Source organism: Lepisma saccharinum, chromosome 29, assembly GCF_977018435.1.
Source record: "Lepisma saccharinum chromosome 29, izLepSacc3.1, whole genome shotgun sequence".
NCBI classification, from domain to species: domain Eukaryota; kingdom Metazoa; phylum Arthropoda; class Insecta; order Zygentoma; family Lepismatidae; genus Lepisma; species Lepisma saccharinum.
In genome coordinates this window covers 4,412,624-4,432,441 of record NC_139257.1, presented here as the reverse complement: position 1 = coordinate 4,432,441, position 19,818 = coordinate 4,412,624, and the positions used below count along the sequence as shown (strand labels likewise).

At 42.5% G+C, this 19,818-nt stretch overlaps 1 protein-coding gene across 1 annotated transcript in view; it reads right to left on the bottom strand.

The window, feature by feature from the left end:
• LOC145981297 (uncharacterized) overlaps window positions 1-14,517 on the bottom strand; it is a 77,663-nt gene extending 63,146 nt beyond the window's left edge. The window contains exon 1 of the mRNA XM_083114486.1: window positions 14,503-14,517. The gene's annotated coding sequence lies outside the window, so the exon portion shown is untranslated. The remainder of the gene's footprint in view (window positions 1-14,502) is intronic.
• Between the last annotated feature and the right edge of the window lie 5,301 nt (window positions 14,518-19,818).

The window sequence follows — 19,818 nt, the reverse complement described above, 5'->3', positions numbered from 1 at the left end:
CAAGTTTGAGGCCCGCACACACAACCCGCGGTTGGCCATCAACGTTTATGGCCTCACTGACAAAAATGTAGTGTACCCCATCCGGGTGAGCGACGTAGACGACGATGATGCTCGAGAAATCCATCTCCTACTCATCAAGGACGAGACCCATCACCACTACACCCTTATTCGCTCGCTCTCTCGGCTTGTTTCAAGCCAACGGGGCAGTGATAGTCACCACGTCGAGGTGTGTCGCAGGTGCTTGTCTACATTTCGTAATCGAGAACAGCAGGATTACCAGCGCATCAGAGGTTCCAACATCGCTGCCGAGAAGCTCGCTAACCACAAACTTTATTGCAATGCCAACGAACCGGGGGTGGCAGTCTTGCCCAAACCTGGCACCGTGGAGCGTTTCTACATGCACGGTGCCATGGTAGAGCACCCCGCTATCATCATCGCGGATTTCGAGGCCTTCCTCAAACCCCTGTCCACTTGCGATCCCGATCCCGAAGTTTCCTCCACCACCCCTTACCAACTCCACGAGGCATCCAGTTTCGCATACGTTGTGGTGCGACGAGACCAACACATCGCCCCCGAGCCCTACGTGTACCGTGGTCCCGACGCAGCCAAACACTTCCTCGAGAGGATGGTTGTCGAGGCCATCGAGATAGGGAAGGTACTGTTGGCCCCCAAGTCTATGCTCCCACTGTCCCCCGACGATCAACGTAGACACGACGAGGCCATCGCTTGCCCTGTCTGCGTCGAGGAGTACACCGTCAACAACCGTAAAGTCTATCACCACGATCACTTTAACGGTAGGTACGTTGGTCCTTGGTGCAACGGATGCAACCTCATGGCCCGGGACCCGCGCTTCATCCCTGTGTTTTTTCACAATGGCTCGGGATACGACTTCCACCATCTGGTGCCTCACTTTGGGTACGACGACATGCGAATCAACGTCCTGGCGCAGAACGAGGAGTGTTACATTAGCTTGAGCAAGTGGGTTCGAATCCCAGGATCACGCTCTACCGTCGAGCTTCGCTTCCTCGACTCCCTGAGGTTCCTCCCGGCCAGCCTCGATGCCCTGGCGAAAAAGCTCAGCGACGAGCAAATGCTCATTACCTCTGCGAATTTTCCAAACTTGGACGCCGGTCTCTTCAGGCGTAAGGGGGTCTACCCCTACGAATACGTCACCGACTCTACCAAGTTTGCGGAGACGTCGCTACCTCCCCAGGCGAAGTTCTACAGTCAGCTACGAGGCTCGAACATCACCGACGAAGAATATCACCACGCCCAGTCCATGTGGCGCGAGCTGGGTTGTCGAACTCTCGGAGACTACCACGACGCCTACCTCAAACTTGATGTGACGCTCCTCGCCGACGTGTTCCAGACGTTCCGTGCGACCGCAATGAAGATCTACCACCTGGATCCCGCCTACTTCTATAGTCTCCCCGGACTGGCGTGGTCAGCCATGTTTCTGGTGACGAAAGTCAGGCTTGAGCTTCTTTCGGACGTGGACATGATGCTGTTTGTAGAACGTGCCGTGCGGGGTGGAATGGTCCAGGTGTCGCAACGGCACGCGCGCGCCAACAACCATCACATGGCTACTGGCTACGACTCCACCCAACCGTCGAGCTACATCATGCACACGGACGTGAATAACTTGTACGGGCACTCCATGATGCAGCCACTCCCCTTTAGAGGGTTCGAGTGGGCTGATCCTTCCAAATTTGACGTTGAAGGTTTCGACGATTCGGAACATGGGTTCTTCGCCGAGGTGGACTTTGAGTTCTCCGAGAAGCTGCAGGATTTGTTCTGCGATCTTCCCCCTGCACCCGAGTTCAAGTGTCCACCCGATTCCAACCAGACGAAGCTCGTCATGGATTTCGAACCCAAGAAGAATTACGTCCTTCACTACCAGAATCTCCGGTGGTTGATGCAGCGAGGGGTCACGGTCCACGCAGTTCACCGCATCCTCAAGTTCGAGCATTCTCCATGGTTGCGTCCATATATTGAAGTCAACACTAAACACCGCACCGTAGCCACGTCCGAGCTTGATAGGGATTTCTTCAAGCTCATGAATAATGCGGTGTTTGGCAAGACCATGGAGAATGTACGGAATCGCGTGGACATAAAATTGGTGACGAGGAAAGAGCGATGTCGTCAGCTTGTCGCGAGTCCATTGTTCAAGTCTCGAACAATCTACAACGAGCAGCTGGCTCTGATTCACATGAAGCAAGGTGAGGTGAGGCTCACCAAGCCCATCTACGTTGGAGCCACGGTTCTGGATCTGAGCAAGCTCCACATGTTCGAGACGTACTACGACATATTACGTCCACACTACGGCCACAACATCTCGCTTCTCTACACGGACACGGACAGCTTGGTGTACCACGTTCGCACAGCCGACGCATACGGGGATATAGCCACAGTTCCATCTTTGGTTAACCTCTTCGACACCTCGGGCTATCCCCAGCACAACAAGTACGGCATCCTGGCCCGCAACAAGAAGGTGCCTGGCAAACTCAAAGACGAGAAGGACGGAGACGTGATTCTTGAGTTTGCAGGTCTTCGCGCTAAGACCTATGCCATCAAAGCCGAGGGCAGCGTTACCAAGAAGGCCAAGGGTGTCGGCAGACAGGTGGTTCGGGAGCATCTCACATTCGAGGACTTTGTGGATTGTCTCAAGACCAGGTCGTCGGTTCTAAGAGCAGAACAGCGCATCCAGAGCGTCGACCATGTGTTGACCACCAACGAGGTGAGGAAGATTGCCCTGGATCCCAACGACGACAAGAGGTGCGTTCTCCAATGTGGAATCCACACACTCGCATGGGGACACAATCGTTTGAGAGATGAAAAAAATGTATCAAATGTCCATAAAAAAAAGTGAACCTAACATCAAACAAAAAAAAACATTGAAAATGACAAAAAAAGTAAACCAAACATCAAACCAAAAATTTTAAAAAAAGTGAACCTAACATCAAACCAAAAATTTGAAAATGACAAAAAATCTTGCACGTACAAAAATAAAAAAATAACCATGCCTATGAACTTGTTCGGATACAGAAAGCAGACCACCCGGCCTCCCCCATGGCGCAGTGGTAGCGTCATTGCCTTGTAATCAAGGGATCCCGGGTTCGATACCCGGTGGAGGAACAAGTGGTTCGTATCCCACTTTAAACTGTAGGTCCAGTCCCGATTAGCCTTACTGTGCATAAAGTGGACTTAAAACAGCAACTCAAACCAAAGAAAGCAGACCATCATGGAAACTGCACCACCAAATTCCAATAACCTCTTACCTTCCGTGTTAACTAAACTCAACGGTCTACTGATCGTTCACCTTAACAGCATTTGGACCAAATTGGACGATGAAATCGGCAAGACATTTTATGTCTTCAACAACAATTTACATTTTTACGAAATTCCGATCGACGGGAAACTTCAAATCACCGTGAATCCGGAAAACGTAGGCGAAATCAAAATATCTACCGGCAAGAATATTTTTCGAATCAAACACGACAAGATGCTTTCTAACATTACGTACGATGTTTTTGCAGGAGATTATCTTTACGTTCAACTCCTAGGAGATTACGACAAACTTATTCCTCTCTTCGTAGAATTACGTATCGTCTATCCTATTATAAATAACCGTTAACCAAAAATGCCTAACGACATTTTCGGCAACACCAAGCGTGTAGACCACGCAGAAGAGATTCTCATGTTGGACGTCCGAATTAAAAAGTTGAGGAGCGATTTGATCGCTTTGCAGGAGACCTTAAACAAAAGTTTAGAGTCGGAAATCGCTACGCTCCAAACGCAATGTCTCGACCCCATTCTGAAAATCGATTCCGAACTGAAAACGCTCATAAAAAATTATGTCGACGTACCTTCTTACGACAGCGTTCAAAATATACAGTTGAGCGTGGATTTGCTTCAAAATGATTTGGCCAAATTACAGCAATTTCAATCGAAAAATGAAGATTTGGAAAAATTAAAACTCGAAATCGAAGAACGAACTTCCGCAATAGAAAAGAATTTATCTGAACTTCAAACCGTCGTGAAGGATATCGATGCGGAACGCTTGCAAGTCGTTGTTTCCAAATTACAAGAAGAATTCACCAGCACGTTGGAAGAAATTAAATCCAAGTTACAGACTTTGGAAGATACAATGACGAACCTACCATCGTCAGATGAACTGCAGGTCATCGGCAAGAGCGTCGCGAACATAAAAATTCAATTGGAGGCTTATCAAGATTTCGAACACATTCAAACCACCATCGCTACGCTTCAGGCGTCTCTGGAGTTGATCAACGAAGAAATTAAAAATATTCACGCTGAAGCGAGCGCGTTGACGAGCATTCAGGACACGTTAATCACGGTTCAGCAGAAGATCGAATATTTAGAAAATTTGAACGTCGAATCCAATCTTGCTCATTTTCATCACGTCCTCGACAACATACAGGGTGACTTGGAATCGTTACGGACGAGCGTACCTTCGAGCGAAGATTTGGAAAAATTGAAAACGGCCGTGACGGCACTATCCGAATCGAGCGACATCAAAAGTTCGTTGAGCGATCTCGAGAGTAGGGTGGCCAATCTCCCCACCTCCAAAGAATTACACGCTTTGAAAAGGAACATATCACGTATGCTGAAACGACTGGAAGCGGAAACGGTGAACGTGGAACAGATTCGAGAGGAAATTAGTTCGCTGGTGTCGACGTTGCCCACTTCGCAAAGCGTCGCCGATCTTCACACGCAGTTTACAGAGATGCGAAGCATCGTGAACGATCTCACCGAGAAAAGTTCGAAATTGAATCAAGTCGAGAACCTTCAGAGTATTGTCGTCAACATTAGGGATCAAGTTGGAGTGCTGGAATCCACGCAGGAATCGACGCTGGCCTCTTTCGTTGCCAAGTTACAAGAACTCAACGAAAACTACAAGCAGTTGAACGTGGAAGTGAAAATCAAACCGTCATTTTCTACCGTAACGGATACCATTCTCGAATATTTGTTACCCGTACAAAATACACTGGGACAGCTTCACAGCAACCTCGTTAGCGTCGACACTAAATTCGCCAAACTGCATTCTCTGCAAGCCATCGAAATCAACAGCGTTCCCAATCAACAAAGAATCTCCACGTTCGTCGAAGGTAACAAACTGTACATGTTACATCCTTATCATCCGTACTACAAGTTTCTCCTCGATGGCACGATTCAGATAAACGAATTTTCGTACTGGTCTCACGGCAGAAAAGCTAGCGTTCCCACCATGATTTTGATATCGAATCGTGGTGTCCAGAAAGCAGGAAACATTCCTCTGGCACGTTGGAACGAAACGCGAAACGTATCTTACCGTTTTCGACGTGAGTGCCGGCGATAAGCTGATCATTCAAAACACAGGTGAGGTGCCACCCTCTTTGAATCCCATCACGCTGGTGCTTCTCTTCAAACGTAATCTCTAAAAAAAATGTCTAGGCAAGCCATCGTCGAAGAATTGCATAAACCTGCACGCCGCAACTACGAACGTTTGGCCGTGGTAACCAAGGGCATCGACGACCTCTGGCAAAGTGACCTCGTGGAGATGAGTAGCGGCAATCTAAAAAATGTACATAAATTGAACAAGGGCAACAAGTACCTCCTCACAGTCATAGACACATTTTCGAAATTCGCATGGGCTCTACCTTTGAAGGCGAAAACGGGAACATGCGTCACGGAAGCATTCAAAACAATTTTTCACGAAAGCGGCGGCAGACGACCACGGTTTTTGCAAACGGACAACGGTAAAGAATTTTACAATGCCGTATTCCAAAAGTTTATTCAAAAACATGACATTCGACATTATTCGACCTTCAGTCACATCAAAGCCAGCATCGTGGAAAGATTTAATCGAACCTTGAAAACACACATGTGGAAACGATTCACGCTTCGGGGAAATTACAAATGGGTCGACATTCTGCCGGAACTCGTCGATACCTATAATGATACGGTACACAGAACGATAGGCATGAAGCCAGCTGACGTTACGAAATCTGACGAGCAGCGTTTAATTTCTACAGTTTACTGTCCAAAGTACACTCCCACGACTACCAAGAAATCAAAATTCAAAATTGGAGACCAGGTGAGGATCAGCAAATTCAAACGCACCTTCGAGAAGGGATTCACAAAAAAATTGGAGCACGGAACTTTTTACGGTGGTTCGAGTTTTACCCGGAAACCGACACACGTATATAATAAAAGATAGTAGCGGCGAGATTTTGAAAGGAAGATTTTACGTAGAGGAACTCTCTAAAACGAAACACCCCGACACGTACCTCATCGAAAAGGTTTTGCGTAGGAAAGGTGACAAACTGTTTGTCAAATGGCTGGGACTTCCGGAAAAGAGTTGGATCGACGCGAACGAGGTGATCTTGTGAGTACGTGGAACGTGGTAAAGCGTCTACCGGATTCGGAAAGTCAAACAAAAAAAAAAAAAGAACGGTGAGTTTCTTCCCGACAGCATCCGCTGTCTAATCGTAGGTCCTTCGGGGTGTGGGAAAACGACACTGCTCGTGGACAATTTTCTCCTCGCACCGAATTGGTTAGATTGGAAGAACAGGCACCTGCACGTGTTCTCGAAAAGTTTGGAGCAATCCAAATACCAGCAATTGATGAAACTGTACGATGGTCTGGACATTGCAACGTTCGCTTCGGAAATTAAACCACTCGACGATTGTCGTGAAAATTCAGTCGTTGTGTTCGACGACGTCATCCTGGAAAATCAAAATGAAATTCGCAACTTTTTCACGCAGGGTCGTCACAAAGGAATGGATTGCTTTTACCTAGCTCAAACGTTTTCCAAAATTCCAAAACAGTTAGTACGCGACAACGCTAATTTCATATGTTTGTTTCGTCAAGATCACACCAACCTCAAGCACGCGTATGATGACTACATAGGCGGAGACGTGAACTACAATCAATTTTCGGAACGCTGCTCCCATTGTTGGAACAGTGACGATTTCGGATTCGCGACGATCGACATGACGAGGAAACCCAACGTCGGAAAATACAGAAACAAAATCAACGACTTTCTAAACGTTGCAACGTTGTGAGAAACGACGTGTATAAATAACGTTATGACGAAACGAAAAATCGAAGACGAAAATCTCAAGCTTCGCGATTACCTCGCGAAACGCTTCAAAGGTTGGAAATCCGAGAATCGCGGATTCTACGAAGAGAAGAAACGTCAAGATCAACCTGTGATCGATGCCATCAGCGATCTAGGTAAAGAAATTAAAGGCGTCACGGAACAAAATAAAAATTTGATCAACGAACTCGTACAGCTCGCAGCTAAAAATTACGCCGTACCCACGCCTATTTCGAGCATTCCTTCGACGCCGTTCGAACTGAGGGACGTACCGGCACGACGTCGAGCCATAGGTAGCACGTCGTCGTCTTTGGATAAGATCGAGTTGGGACCTTTGGCACGAGACTACCTGAGCACGGGGAAATTCGACAAGGATGAAGTGTTCGGATTGTATCCGAGCATGGAGAGCAACGAAGGCGGCGGTGTGGTTTGGAAGATTGGAAAATCGAAGGTGACCTTCGAAGGCAACGACATTAAAGTTAATTTAGGCGAGAAGCATAGTTGGAACAGGTATCCGGGTACGGTGGGACTGTGGGAACTCGTTGCCAAAAAGCAGCCGAAAGATTACACCGACGAAGATTACCAGAGTTACAAGGAAATTTTGATCATGACGGATGCCTTGTACCAGAACAACGACGCCTCGCAGAATAGGGTGAAATCGAGCAGCGGTGAGAAGTACAGAAATCTCATCAAACCGATTTGGAACCAGGTCAAAACAGGCAGCGGCGTCAAACTCTACAACACGTTACCCAAAGAATTCGTTTGGGTGGACGACGTGCGCAAGCTCATAGACCGATTGTTGGTTATTGCAGGAGAGGAGAATGCAGGCAATCGTAATTTCTACAACGAGAAGGTTGGCATCGTGGACATGATCAGCGCCAAACTTTCCAACTTCATCGTGAACGACGACAAGGGCATAGGTTACCTCATCAAAATTATCAACACGCTGCCTCCGAGATTCTGGAACGTGGCCGAAGGAAAGGGACTCGTGAACGACATCATCAACAAGTTACCTTTCGAGATGCATTTACCTGGCTACCAGTACTGCGGACCGGGTACCAAACTCGAGAAAAGATTGGAGAGAGGAGACAGGGGTGTGAATCCGTTGGATGCCGCATGCAAAGATCACGACATCGCTTACAACACCACGCAGACGGATCTGGATGCACGTCACGATGCAGACAGAAAGTTAGAGCACGCAGCTTTCGAAAGATTTGTTAGCAGAGACGCATCGCTGGGAGAAAGAGTTGCGGCACTGGGCACCACCATCGCCATGAACACGAAACAAAAACTTGGGTGGGGTATATAAATAACATACAGTAAAAAAAAAAAATCATGTCTGGTATAACCGACTTGCCACACGAACTGCTGTGTAAAATATTCAAACATGCAGTAAACGGAGATTGTGAGGATATAAGAAAACTTTTGATCATAGCGAGATCAACGCCGGAATTTCGCATCCCTTGTGAAATGGCTGTCAAGGATTATCTTCGGGAGATTAGCGGCATGAGGTGCGGCGATCTCGACACTCTTCTTTCGGCCGCAGGGGAAAAATTAAACAATAGGTTAGATGAACTGCACGAGGCGAGGCAGGGGAGAAGACGATTCACAGATGATTGGCATAAGTCGAAACAAGAGACGGAAGATATCATCACGCACATCATCGCGTTTTCCGAAGCGCAAACTTTCTTCCTCTAACACAGACAAAAAAAATCTTCGATACAAAAATCTCGTGAAAAAAAATATATATAAAATAACACACATCGTGAAAAAAAAATAATCTTCGGTGTATATATAAATAACACACATTGTGAAAAAATTAAATTTCTCTAACACTGAAATTTTTCTCCTTCGATATAAGTGGAAAAAAAATGAGTGAACTCCAAGCATTAAAACAAATGCTAAATTTGTCAGTCGAGTATGTAAAAATTCAGGAATTGGAAGTCGACAAACCTTACACAATAACTTCCGGTTCAATCGTTTCTACCCAGTACGGTCCCAAGGTGCGTCTGTTGCTCAACGCACAATACAGTCTATTTTTACCGGATCCATACGCTAACATGTTATCCGACGAGAAGCTATCTATTTTAATCGAGAACAAAACTCGAATCGTGTACAAGGGGACAAAGGAACTTCTTGGTAAGAAATCGAAGCACGTAATAGAATTTGTTTAACAACGCTGCGCGGAGTATATCCTTGAAAAAAAAAAATTACACAAAACAAAAAAAAATCTCGGAACATTTATATATAAATAACATACCGTGAAAAAAAAATTCACGAGAAAAATCTCAGAACATTTATATATAAATAACATACCGTGAAAAAAAAAACATGAAGCCCAAGGGTGTCGTGTACCAGATACCATACTCCAATCTAAAAAATCTAGGTGCCCTCGATGGGTTACTCACCAAGAAACAACGCGAGAAGAAACGTTCTTGCTTAACGAAAGTACACGGAATGAAATTACTTCTCAGCACACATCAATTGAGACGCTTGCAGCGTTCGCGGAAACAGCAAATGATCGGAGGTTTCATATTCAGCATCCCGGCCATTCTTGCGGCATTGGGGGCCGTTGGAAGTTTGGCCGGCGGAAGCGCCGCCATCGCGAGAACCGTCATCGACTCGAAGAAGAACAAGGCGGAATTGGAAGAACAGAAACGTCATAATCTGGCCATGGAGAAGAAAGAGGGGAAGGGCGTGATGAAAAAGTTTAAAAAAAAGAAACAGCAGCACTCACCAACCGAGACATTGAATCTCTGATCAAACCATTACAAATCAAAAACTTCAGAGGAGTTTTCATGTCCGACTCGTTACCTTCAAGCGTTAAAAGAAGAGAATGCGGCGTAGTCAACTTGGACAGTCAAGAAAATCCAGGCACGCATTGGATATGTTACCACAAAAACGACAATAACAAAGCATTCGTTTTCGATTCTTTCGGAGGCGTTCCACCTACAAATTTAGTTCATTATCTGAAAACAAACAAAACCTCTATATACTACAACGACGAACGCATTCAAAATTTCGGAGACGTGAACTGCGGTCATCTCTGTCTCTCCGTGCTCACGTTTCTCTCTAAAATAAATAAGCCTACGATCAAAGATTTCCAGAAAGCATTGTGGAACCTTAAATACGATGGGCGTGTTCCATCTCACGAGCAAATCTTCGATCTTGAAACTCACGCTGCACGACGACATCGTCTATCCTAAATCCGTAGCTCTGCGTGCATTCTACAGCATGTACCTCATACCTAACGTCACGCAGCACAACAACAAAATTAGCGTCGGAAGCGAACACATCGTCGTCACGCCAGGCCAATACAATCTTTCCACTTTGCAAGCTCAATTACCCAAAGGCACGTACCTTTCTCAAAATTCGGTCACGCACAGAGTGGAAATCCTATCGGCGACGGAGACCGTGGACCTGGGCACCATGGGAGAACTTTTAGGTTTCGAGAACAACACAAAACTCGAAGCTGGCATCAAGCACACGGCAGCAAACATTCCTAAACTTCTGGCCATAGAGACTCTGAACGTTCACTGTAACGTGGCGGAAGGAATGATCACTAAATCTTCGAACGGGGGGTTGCTGGGAAGTCACAAGCAGACGGGAATCATCGCCACGTTCAAACCCAGTTCCGAATTCATGGAACCGATCATCTACACGCCCTCTTCGCCGATCTATTTTCCAGTATGTCGCAACCGCATAGACGACATAGAGTTGGTGGTGACGAACGAGAAAGGAGACGTGGTGGATTTCGCAGGTGCAACGACCACGGCCATCGTGGAGATCAACGTATAATAAATAACCATACATAGTGAAAATGGAGCAAATCGAAAGTTACGAATTGCAATCTTTCCCTCCGAACCGTCGCACGTTCGCCAATCTCAACGAAGCGAACCGGGAGATCGAATACGACGTGGACGTAGGCCGTCGCCATCGTTCATCCTCACAGAGCGGACCTCTACCTTCAATTCGACGTGGTGAAGAAGGAAAGCGGAGAAACGTTTCCGCCCAATGCAAATTTGAAACTCGTGGACAACTTCGTGCCTCACCTGTTCTCGCAGGTGGAGGTGAGGAAACACAACACCGTCATCGACAGAATAGATTATCCACGCATCACGTCGACGGCAGTGGGAACATTGAAATTATCCAAAACGGACGCGGCATACTATCAAGCCGGAGGATTCGAAGCGGGGACCAAAATATCGACGAGAAGTCACACGGTGCTCTTTCCCATGCGTCTGCTGCCGGGATTCTTCTCCGACTACAAGGAGATCATGTGGAAGGGAGGACTGCGCGTCACCTTTCGAAGGGCGGCCAACGACAACAACGCACTGATGCGATACACCAACTTGAACGCCGACGGTACGCCGATAGCCAACACATTACCCGAAGCAGCCAAGTGCGTCATCCGGAGCATGGAATTGAGAATGCCGATCGTGGAATACGAAACAAACTACGCCCTCAAGTACAAAGCGGAGATCTTGAAGAGTCCGCAGGTGCCGATTCACTTTCACGGTTACCAGTGCGTGCAGAAGTTGGCGTCGGGAAGTCACATGGAATTCGACGTGACGACGCAGTTCAACAACATACAGTTCGACATGCCAGATTTCGTCGTGGTGCTCTTTCAGACCGGTCGCGATAACAACCAGGAAAAAGATTCCAGTAAGTTCGACGACTGCAAGATCAAGAACGTTTATCTCAAGAATGGTAGGAACGAAGTGTTCCCGCGCGAGAATTACAACCTCGACATGACCAAAGACGATTACCTCAAACTTTACGAAGCTTACACGGCTTACAGCGCGTGACCGAGGGAAACGTGGACGTGTACTACACGCCCAGCGAATTCAAAATCCGCAGGCCGATGTCCGTCATCAACACGACGAAGAGGAAGCAGGTGGTGGTCAACGATCGCACCAACATCAAGATCGTCTGCGAGTTCCACGACGCGCTGCCCGATGATACCGTGTGCTGCGTCATCCTGATTGCAGAGAAGTCTTTCGCGTACGACGTGAAGAACGAGAGGGTCACAGAGCAGTTTTAACAGGTTTAACATCTTTTTCTTGCACAATCAGTTACAATAAGAATTTTGTGCTAGCACAATAATAATACGAATTTCACTAGTTCAGATCAGTTACAATGTCAATTTCACCAGTTATCAGTTACAATATCTTTTTTTAATCAGTTTTTGCACTATAGCACGAGACAATCAGAATTTGCACAAAATTTTGTTGTTTTTACATGAGAAAATTAACAATAAAATTCTTTTTTTTTTATCGTTTCAGATGCTGTCGAACATCAAGCACACACACACACTAGGAAAAAAAAAGCATGCAACTTTAGTTTTTATAACACACACATTCTCCATCTTCATCAAGAAAATATTATAATAAACATAATATTTTTATCTATCTCACAATAAAACTCTATATCAAAAATTACAACATCAAATAACACTAGAGTCGTTAGTACACGTTGCATGCATTACGGAGGTCCTCTGTAGAGTTTCATGGAAGTTTGAGAGAAAAAAAGAAACACGTGAAACTCTATAGAGGTGTGGTTATCTATAACCGCAGCCGTTAGAACCTTTTTGGGTTGGGCACCACGCACCCTGGCGGGGTTAGGGGCCAGGAATCTTAAAAAAATAAAAAAAATTATTTGTTTGTTTGCTTGCGTCACAATACAGAGATAATAAGAGGCGCGCGCGTGTGTGTGTGGCACATCGTTCCGAGAGAGGTAGGTTTACAAAGGTCACGATATATAAACATTTGACCGGGACTTGGAAAATTACGATAAGGTGCATTCGTACTTCAAGAATGAGAAAGTGCATTATTTACTCATCACGCTGTGTCAGCGCAACAAATAAATGCGCGGAACGTGGAGACAAAGTGAGTTTTTTTTTTTGAGGTTTTGATGAAATTTTCGTAGGTTGGCAACACTGTGGCTCACTTCAGTGAATTAAAGTGAGTTTTTGATGTTTTGGTGCTGTTTTCTACGCTGGGAAACATCGTCAGCGCAATAAATGAGGCACAGAACGTGGAGAGAAAGTGAGTTTTTCAGGTTTTTTTGATCCTCACTTAATGTTGCAGAACCGGGCCACCTACACTACTCCCTTAGCATTCTTCTGATAATAAACCTAAATTCTCTCGTAGTTAGGTTAGGTTCTGTTAGCATTAAAATAATATCGCTAAATGCTTTCTAAAGAAAAAGGTTCTAAATTACCAGACACTACCTTTGTTTTTACAGAGGAGGAATGATATCAACACCAATAGCAACTTTGGCCGGAGACTGCAAAGGCGGTGTGGGCCAGAAAAAGGAAGAAGAAGAAGCCTTGTGTACATAATGCAAATTTCTAATCTGTGTAATGCAACCGTCTCACAGATCAGTGTTGCCACATGAAGGGAAATTTCCCTTTTGCAGGGAAATTAGGACCGAAATTTGAGCCTAAAGGGAAAAGGGAATTTCGATGAAAAATACCACAATTGCAGGGAAATTTTAAGGTCATCTGACTACATTACTTCAGTTTATGTTAATTTCGATTTTCATATCCACATTTTTATGTTATTTATTTTGCTATTCTTACTTGTTTCTGCTCCTTTTAAGTTTATTGTACGTTGCTTTTATGCATCTTTGGATAAATATTAACGATGAGGATTAACGATTAAATGGACTCCTGACCAGGATTCAGACCTGGAACGTCTGGTCAGGAAGTGATGAAACGGAAATGTGATTTTTTTTAAAAATATTTTTTATTCAAAAGAATAACAAATTCAACGGAATACTTTACTACGTACTACTACTCCTTCCACCACCACCACTAATAATGCCGCTACAACTACTAATAATAATAATTATTATTATTATATAATTTGCTTAGCTGAAGGGAAAAATTGGTTCAAAAAGGGAAATTTTGCCCTTTGGAAAGGGAAATTGTGCCCTCATATTGTGGCAACACTGTCACAGATACGTAGACATGGTTGTTGATGTATCTAGAATCAGTTTGGTTATTCGCAACGTTATTTTACAACTTCTTCACGTTAATTTACAATTTTTACACGTGACCACCAAATCATAACTGCAGATACGTCTTCAAGACTCAATAATTAGTGAGTATTGGAATTATTAATGAAATTATACCTTTTTTTGTATTGTAAAATCGCCTTCTTCTACCCGTTATTTTGCAAGTTCCACACGTGAGCGCCAAATTTTAACTGCAGATTCGTGATTAGAAGGCCTACATTATTGAGTATGCGAAATACGAAAGAAATTGGGAAAGTGTCCGGTATTGTAAAACTATACCTCTGATTGTTTTATAATTTTTAAAAAAATCGGTAACATTATCGTATGGGTAAAACGGATTCCTTCAAATTTCCTTCAAATTTACAGGAGAAAGTACTTACGGAAATCATTTTCTTGAGCGTTTTGGAAGCTCCTGAATGTAGATTTGATCCATTTTAATGTGAATGCGTTTTGTTTTCTGCGAAAATCTCTGTCCGACACGCTGTTTCTGCTCCCGCCATTTGCTTTTTGCATGAGAGTGCAATGTTCCGTGTGTTAAGACGATGCAACCCCGTAGCCAGTGTTTCAGCCTCGCCGTGTTTTCACTAGAACCACCTGTCGAGTTCGGAACAAGTCATTTTTCCCGAATGGGTGTCACTTATCGCACAACATTGTAGCAACATTGTGTTCGGACGTCACAGGAGAGAGATGTTTTTACAATTTTTCTTTGTATTTATGCTAATGGAACCTAACCTAACAGGCCTAACCTAACCACGTAGGCATTCCTCGTCTGACGTCAATATTCAAGGTTGCAAGGAAGAGAATTAACGAATTACGAAAGAAAGATGGTGGCGACCCGAATGGGTGTCACTTATCGCACAACACTGTAGCAACATTGTGTTCTGACGTCACAGGAAAGATCCTTTTCATGTTAGGCAATACAAGCTAACACGTCTCTTAGCGAAAATATTATTTTTTCTTTGTATCTATGCTAATGGAACCTAACCCAACAGGCCTAACCTAACCACGTAGGCATTCCTAGTTTGACGTCAATATTCAAGGTTGCAAGATGGTTGTGCGTAAAGGAAGAGCATTAACAAATTTCGAAAGAAAGATGGTTCCGACCCGAATGGGTGTCACTTATCGCACAACACTCTAGCAACATTGTGTTCTGACGTCGCAGGAGAGACCTTTTTCATGTTAGGCAATACAAAGGTAACGCATCTCTTAGCGAAAATATTATTTTTTCTTTGTATTTATGCTAATGGAACCTAACCTAACAGGCCTAACCTAACCACGTAGGCATTCCTCGTCTGACGTCAATATTCAAGGTTGCAAGAGTGTTGTGCGTAAAGGAAGAGCATTAACGAATTGCGAAAGAAAGATGGTTCCGAATTGCGAAAGAAAGATGGTTCCGAATTGCTGTGTATGGACAATGAACGTGGTAAATCGCAAGGTTATTTTACCAGTTCTACACGTAAATGCGACGTATTAGCATAATTTCAAATAGGGGCACGAAAGTAGATATTTTCCGGTGAACGAGGTTGCACCACTGCATAAATCGACAAAACACTCTCAGAACGCCCCCTAAACCTGTATGCTATGACGGCCATAATGTGTTACAGATTCGAAACAACAAGTAACAGTAAGTACTCGTAAATAGAGAAAATAAACATTATCTTAGTTAGAAATGCATTATTTCGCCTTAAGAAATGTTCCGCAACACGTTAGCAATGTAAAGAAGTCCGAAATATATGATTCGTAGGTGTTTCACCCATACCATAATAGTACCAAAAAATCTTCTAGCATAAAGACTAATTATCGTAGAAATTTGGAAATCATTTTTGAACCTTCCTTAAAGTAATGAGCACTGTTTGGATTCGAAAAAAAGTTATTTTTGTTGAAAGAAAAACTTAAAATTTACCTTATGCATGCTTGCAATGGACAAGGTATTTTCCATTCACAAGCGACTGTAAGTATCGTAGCAAGCAACTGTAAGTATCGCAGACTAGTTGGAATGATTGTAGAAGTAAATCAGAACATTAGTAGAATTCATTTAGGGGTAAAAATTTACTATCCTTCGGACACCTCTAATTTTTTCGTTTCGTCAATTTTTGACATTCGTACTTACGTATCTGCTTCGCAGAACATTCCTGAAGGTGTATCAACGTTGTTTTGATGAAATTTTAACTTTGTTTCCTAACCTAACTGAACTAACCTAACCACGTGCCAATGGTTCATGGGGCTAGCGCCAATGGTTCGTGGGGATAGCGCCAATGGTTCGCAATTATTTCCAATTTCTAGATACTGATACTAACACGACACCAAATTTTAACTACGTTTCCTAACCTAACAGAACTAACCTATCCACGCGCCAATGGTTCGTGGGGCTAGCTATTCTCCATCGGATAATAAATTTTCAACAAACAACATGAATTTCAGCTATGAAACATTCCCACATCACACAAAACACCTTCCCGATGTTCGACAATGCTACAGGAACTTATTACTGTAAGTAGTTTCTTCTGTAAAAATAAATAAATGTGTCCGAAGGATAGTAAACTAGTACCCATTTGGGGACTTAATTGTGGTAACTGTTTGATCTCCGGTCGGTAACGGATTTCTTCACTTTTACAGAAGAAACTACTTACGAAAATGAGTTTCTGTAGCATTGTCAAAGTTCGTGGACGTATTTCCTTTCATCGCTGAATCTATTGGACCGGGAATTAATGTTTTTTTAAAGAGAAATATATCTCCGATGCACAATTGTCGTTGCTTTTACTTTCTTCCTCTACGTGTTGCGTACGTTTGATAACGTAAACCCCCCCCCCCTGTCGGTGTTTCCAACCATGCCATTGTTTTGCAAGAATATGAAAAAACTAAATATACATACCTGATATTACTACGACCCCTACCCTATCTTTACCATGAATGGTTTGTGGGGCAATGCGGGAATGGTTCATGGGGCATTTTTTGGTTAAGAAGGTTGGAAACACTGCATACCCACTCATGATCCACAGCTGTGCCCGCCATATTGTGTGTTATGGAAGCGAAAAAAGCAAGAACAATAATTAGTTAATGTTAAAAATTGAAATTATTTTCGTGGAAAGAGCAAAATCCCACCTTAAACAATCTTTCGCAATGCATAATAGGAAAGTATGAATGTTAAAAATGAAGAAATAAATGAGTGAGAGGTGTTGACTGGAGATCGAACAGGTAATTTAATTTGATGCTACGGGAACCAAACCAGACATATCTAACTACAAAAGCATATATTTAACATAATCTTAAGTAATCACTAGAATTCTGCAGTGTGTGTGACGTAAATCGAAATCGAACCATGTAAAAATTGCATTCGTAACATGATGAAATCGCAATAAAAGAAAAGGAAATTTGGCCATAATAGTTCTCTATTCCGCTGACTGAAAACACAATTCAGTAGTAAAAATTACAGCTGCTTTGATTCAGTATTCTGATGTCAAATTTTGCCTGAATCAATGCTTCCTGCAGCATCAAACCAACACATTACGATCTATAATACATACTTTGTGAACATTCCCAATGCCGTAAATAAAAATGCAGTACTCTCTACACCTAGATTAAGAACATATTTCAACAGTCCCAGAAACACAAACACTAGGTTTCTCACACCAGTAACTGAGGGAGAAGTCGAGAAGGTAATTATAAATTTAAAAAATAAGTATTCATCAGGGCCAGATGAATTTTCAAGTTCTCTACTAAAACAATGTGCGAATAGTATTTTACAACCACTAGTAAGTATTTGCAACACATCTTTAGAAACGGGTGTTTTTCCTAGTGAGTACAAAATAGCAAAATTGAGACCATTATTCAAGAAAGGCAACAAAGAAGAATGCTCAAACTATAGGCCAATTTCTCTTTTATCGGTCTTCTCTAAAGTAATAGAGAAAATTATGCTAAATAGATTAGTAACTTTCTTAGAAAAATATGACATTTTATCCAAACATCAATTTGGATACCAAAAAAGTAAGTCAATATCAGAAGCTATTTTTGAATTTACAAATAACATACTAAAATCGAGAGACAAAAAAATGCATGTGCATGGATTATTTTTAGATTTCACCAAAGCATTTGATTTGGTTCAGCATGACACTTTACTAGATAAAATGGACCATTATGGTATCAGAGGTTTAGCAGAAAAAATGGTTCACCTCTTATTTAAAAGACAGATGTTAGTATGTAGATATTAACAAAATCAAATCAGACCAACTGTTCCTCAATACAGGTGTACCGCAAAGCTCAATTCTAGGACCAGTTTTATTTTTGCTCTACATAAATGATCTTCCAGAAACCTTATCAGAGTCTCAAACAATACTTTTTGCGGATGATACAAATATCATAGTAAAAAGCCTGGAATATGAGCAACTTCAAAAGAATTCCATTTCAACAACAACACAACTAAACACCTGGCTAAACAACAACAAGCTTTCGCTGAATGTTAATAAAACAGTTCTAATAAATTTTAATCCAGCAAAACAAATAAAAAACTTAAATGTGATTATTAACAATGAAGTTGTCAAAGAATGCAATGCAATAAAATTCTTAGAAGTATGGATAGACTGAAACCTGTCTTGGGACATGCAAATCACTAATTTAACTCAAAAGTTAAGCAGGCTCTGCTACATGATGAGAATTTTGAGAAATGTTTTAACTTTGAATGATTTAAGGACAGTATATTTTGGACAGATTCAACCTGTACTCACATATGGTATCTCTTTCTGGGGCAGTTCACCCAAAATGCAGAAAATTTTTATTTGGCAAAAACGCATATTAAAATTTATGAAGAATGTATCCCTCTCAAACCCAACAAAACAAATTTTCAATGAATTTCAAATATTACCTCTTCCATGTTTGTACATATTAGAAACGTTGTACTTTATTCATGCAAATTCTAAAATCTTCTCAAAAAATCTGGACATACACAAGTACAGCACTCGTATGCATAACTCCCTTCACCTTTCTACTGTCCGCACATCCAAAACACATAGTGGTCTAGGATTTCAAGGTGTAAAATTCTATAACAAGCTGCCAGAGGAATTCAAGAATCATAATCCAACCAAAATTAAAATAACAGTAAAAAGCTTGCTTATGAAGTATTTGTTTTATAGCACAGAGGAGTACTTAGATCATATTTTTCATTAATAGACATAACCTTTGACTTTTCTTGTATTTTTATGTTCACTAATAGTCATAACCTTTGATTTTCTTCTATTTTCTATGTTATTCCATACTCTCTTATACTTTTTAATATGCATAAGTATGTGTTAATTCCTTTGTACTCAAAATCATACATGTAATTTTATTTTATACTCTTTATACTTTTTAATATGCTTAAGTATGTGTTAAATCCTTTGTACTCAAAATTATACATGTAATTGACCTATCTCATATCATAGTGCTATTTGTACTAATGGAATTATTATTACTCTATTCTGGAATACATACTAATATTACTTACAATTGGTGACAGTTAAGTATTTTTTTCGAACATCTTTGTAGTCTTTCCTCTTCATAGGTTTCAATTTCTAAACCTGCCTTCTTTAGTGTCTGCATTCATTCATTAATTTTCCCAACTTTGTTGGCGTTGCCTTCTTAATAATGTACTTTTTTTCATGCATACATTACTGTAAGATGTGCGTTAATTTGCAAGCCGTTCCTAGGAGAACAAAACACACCTT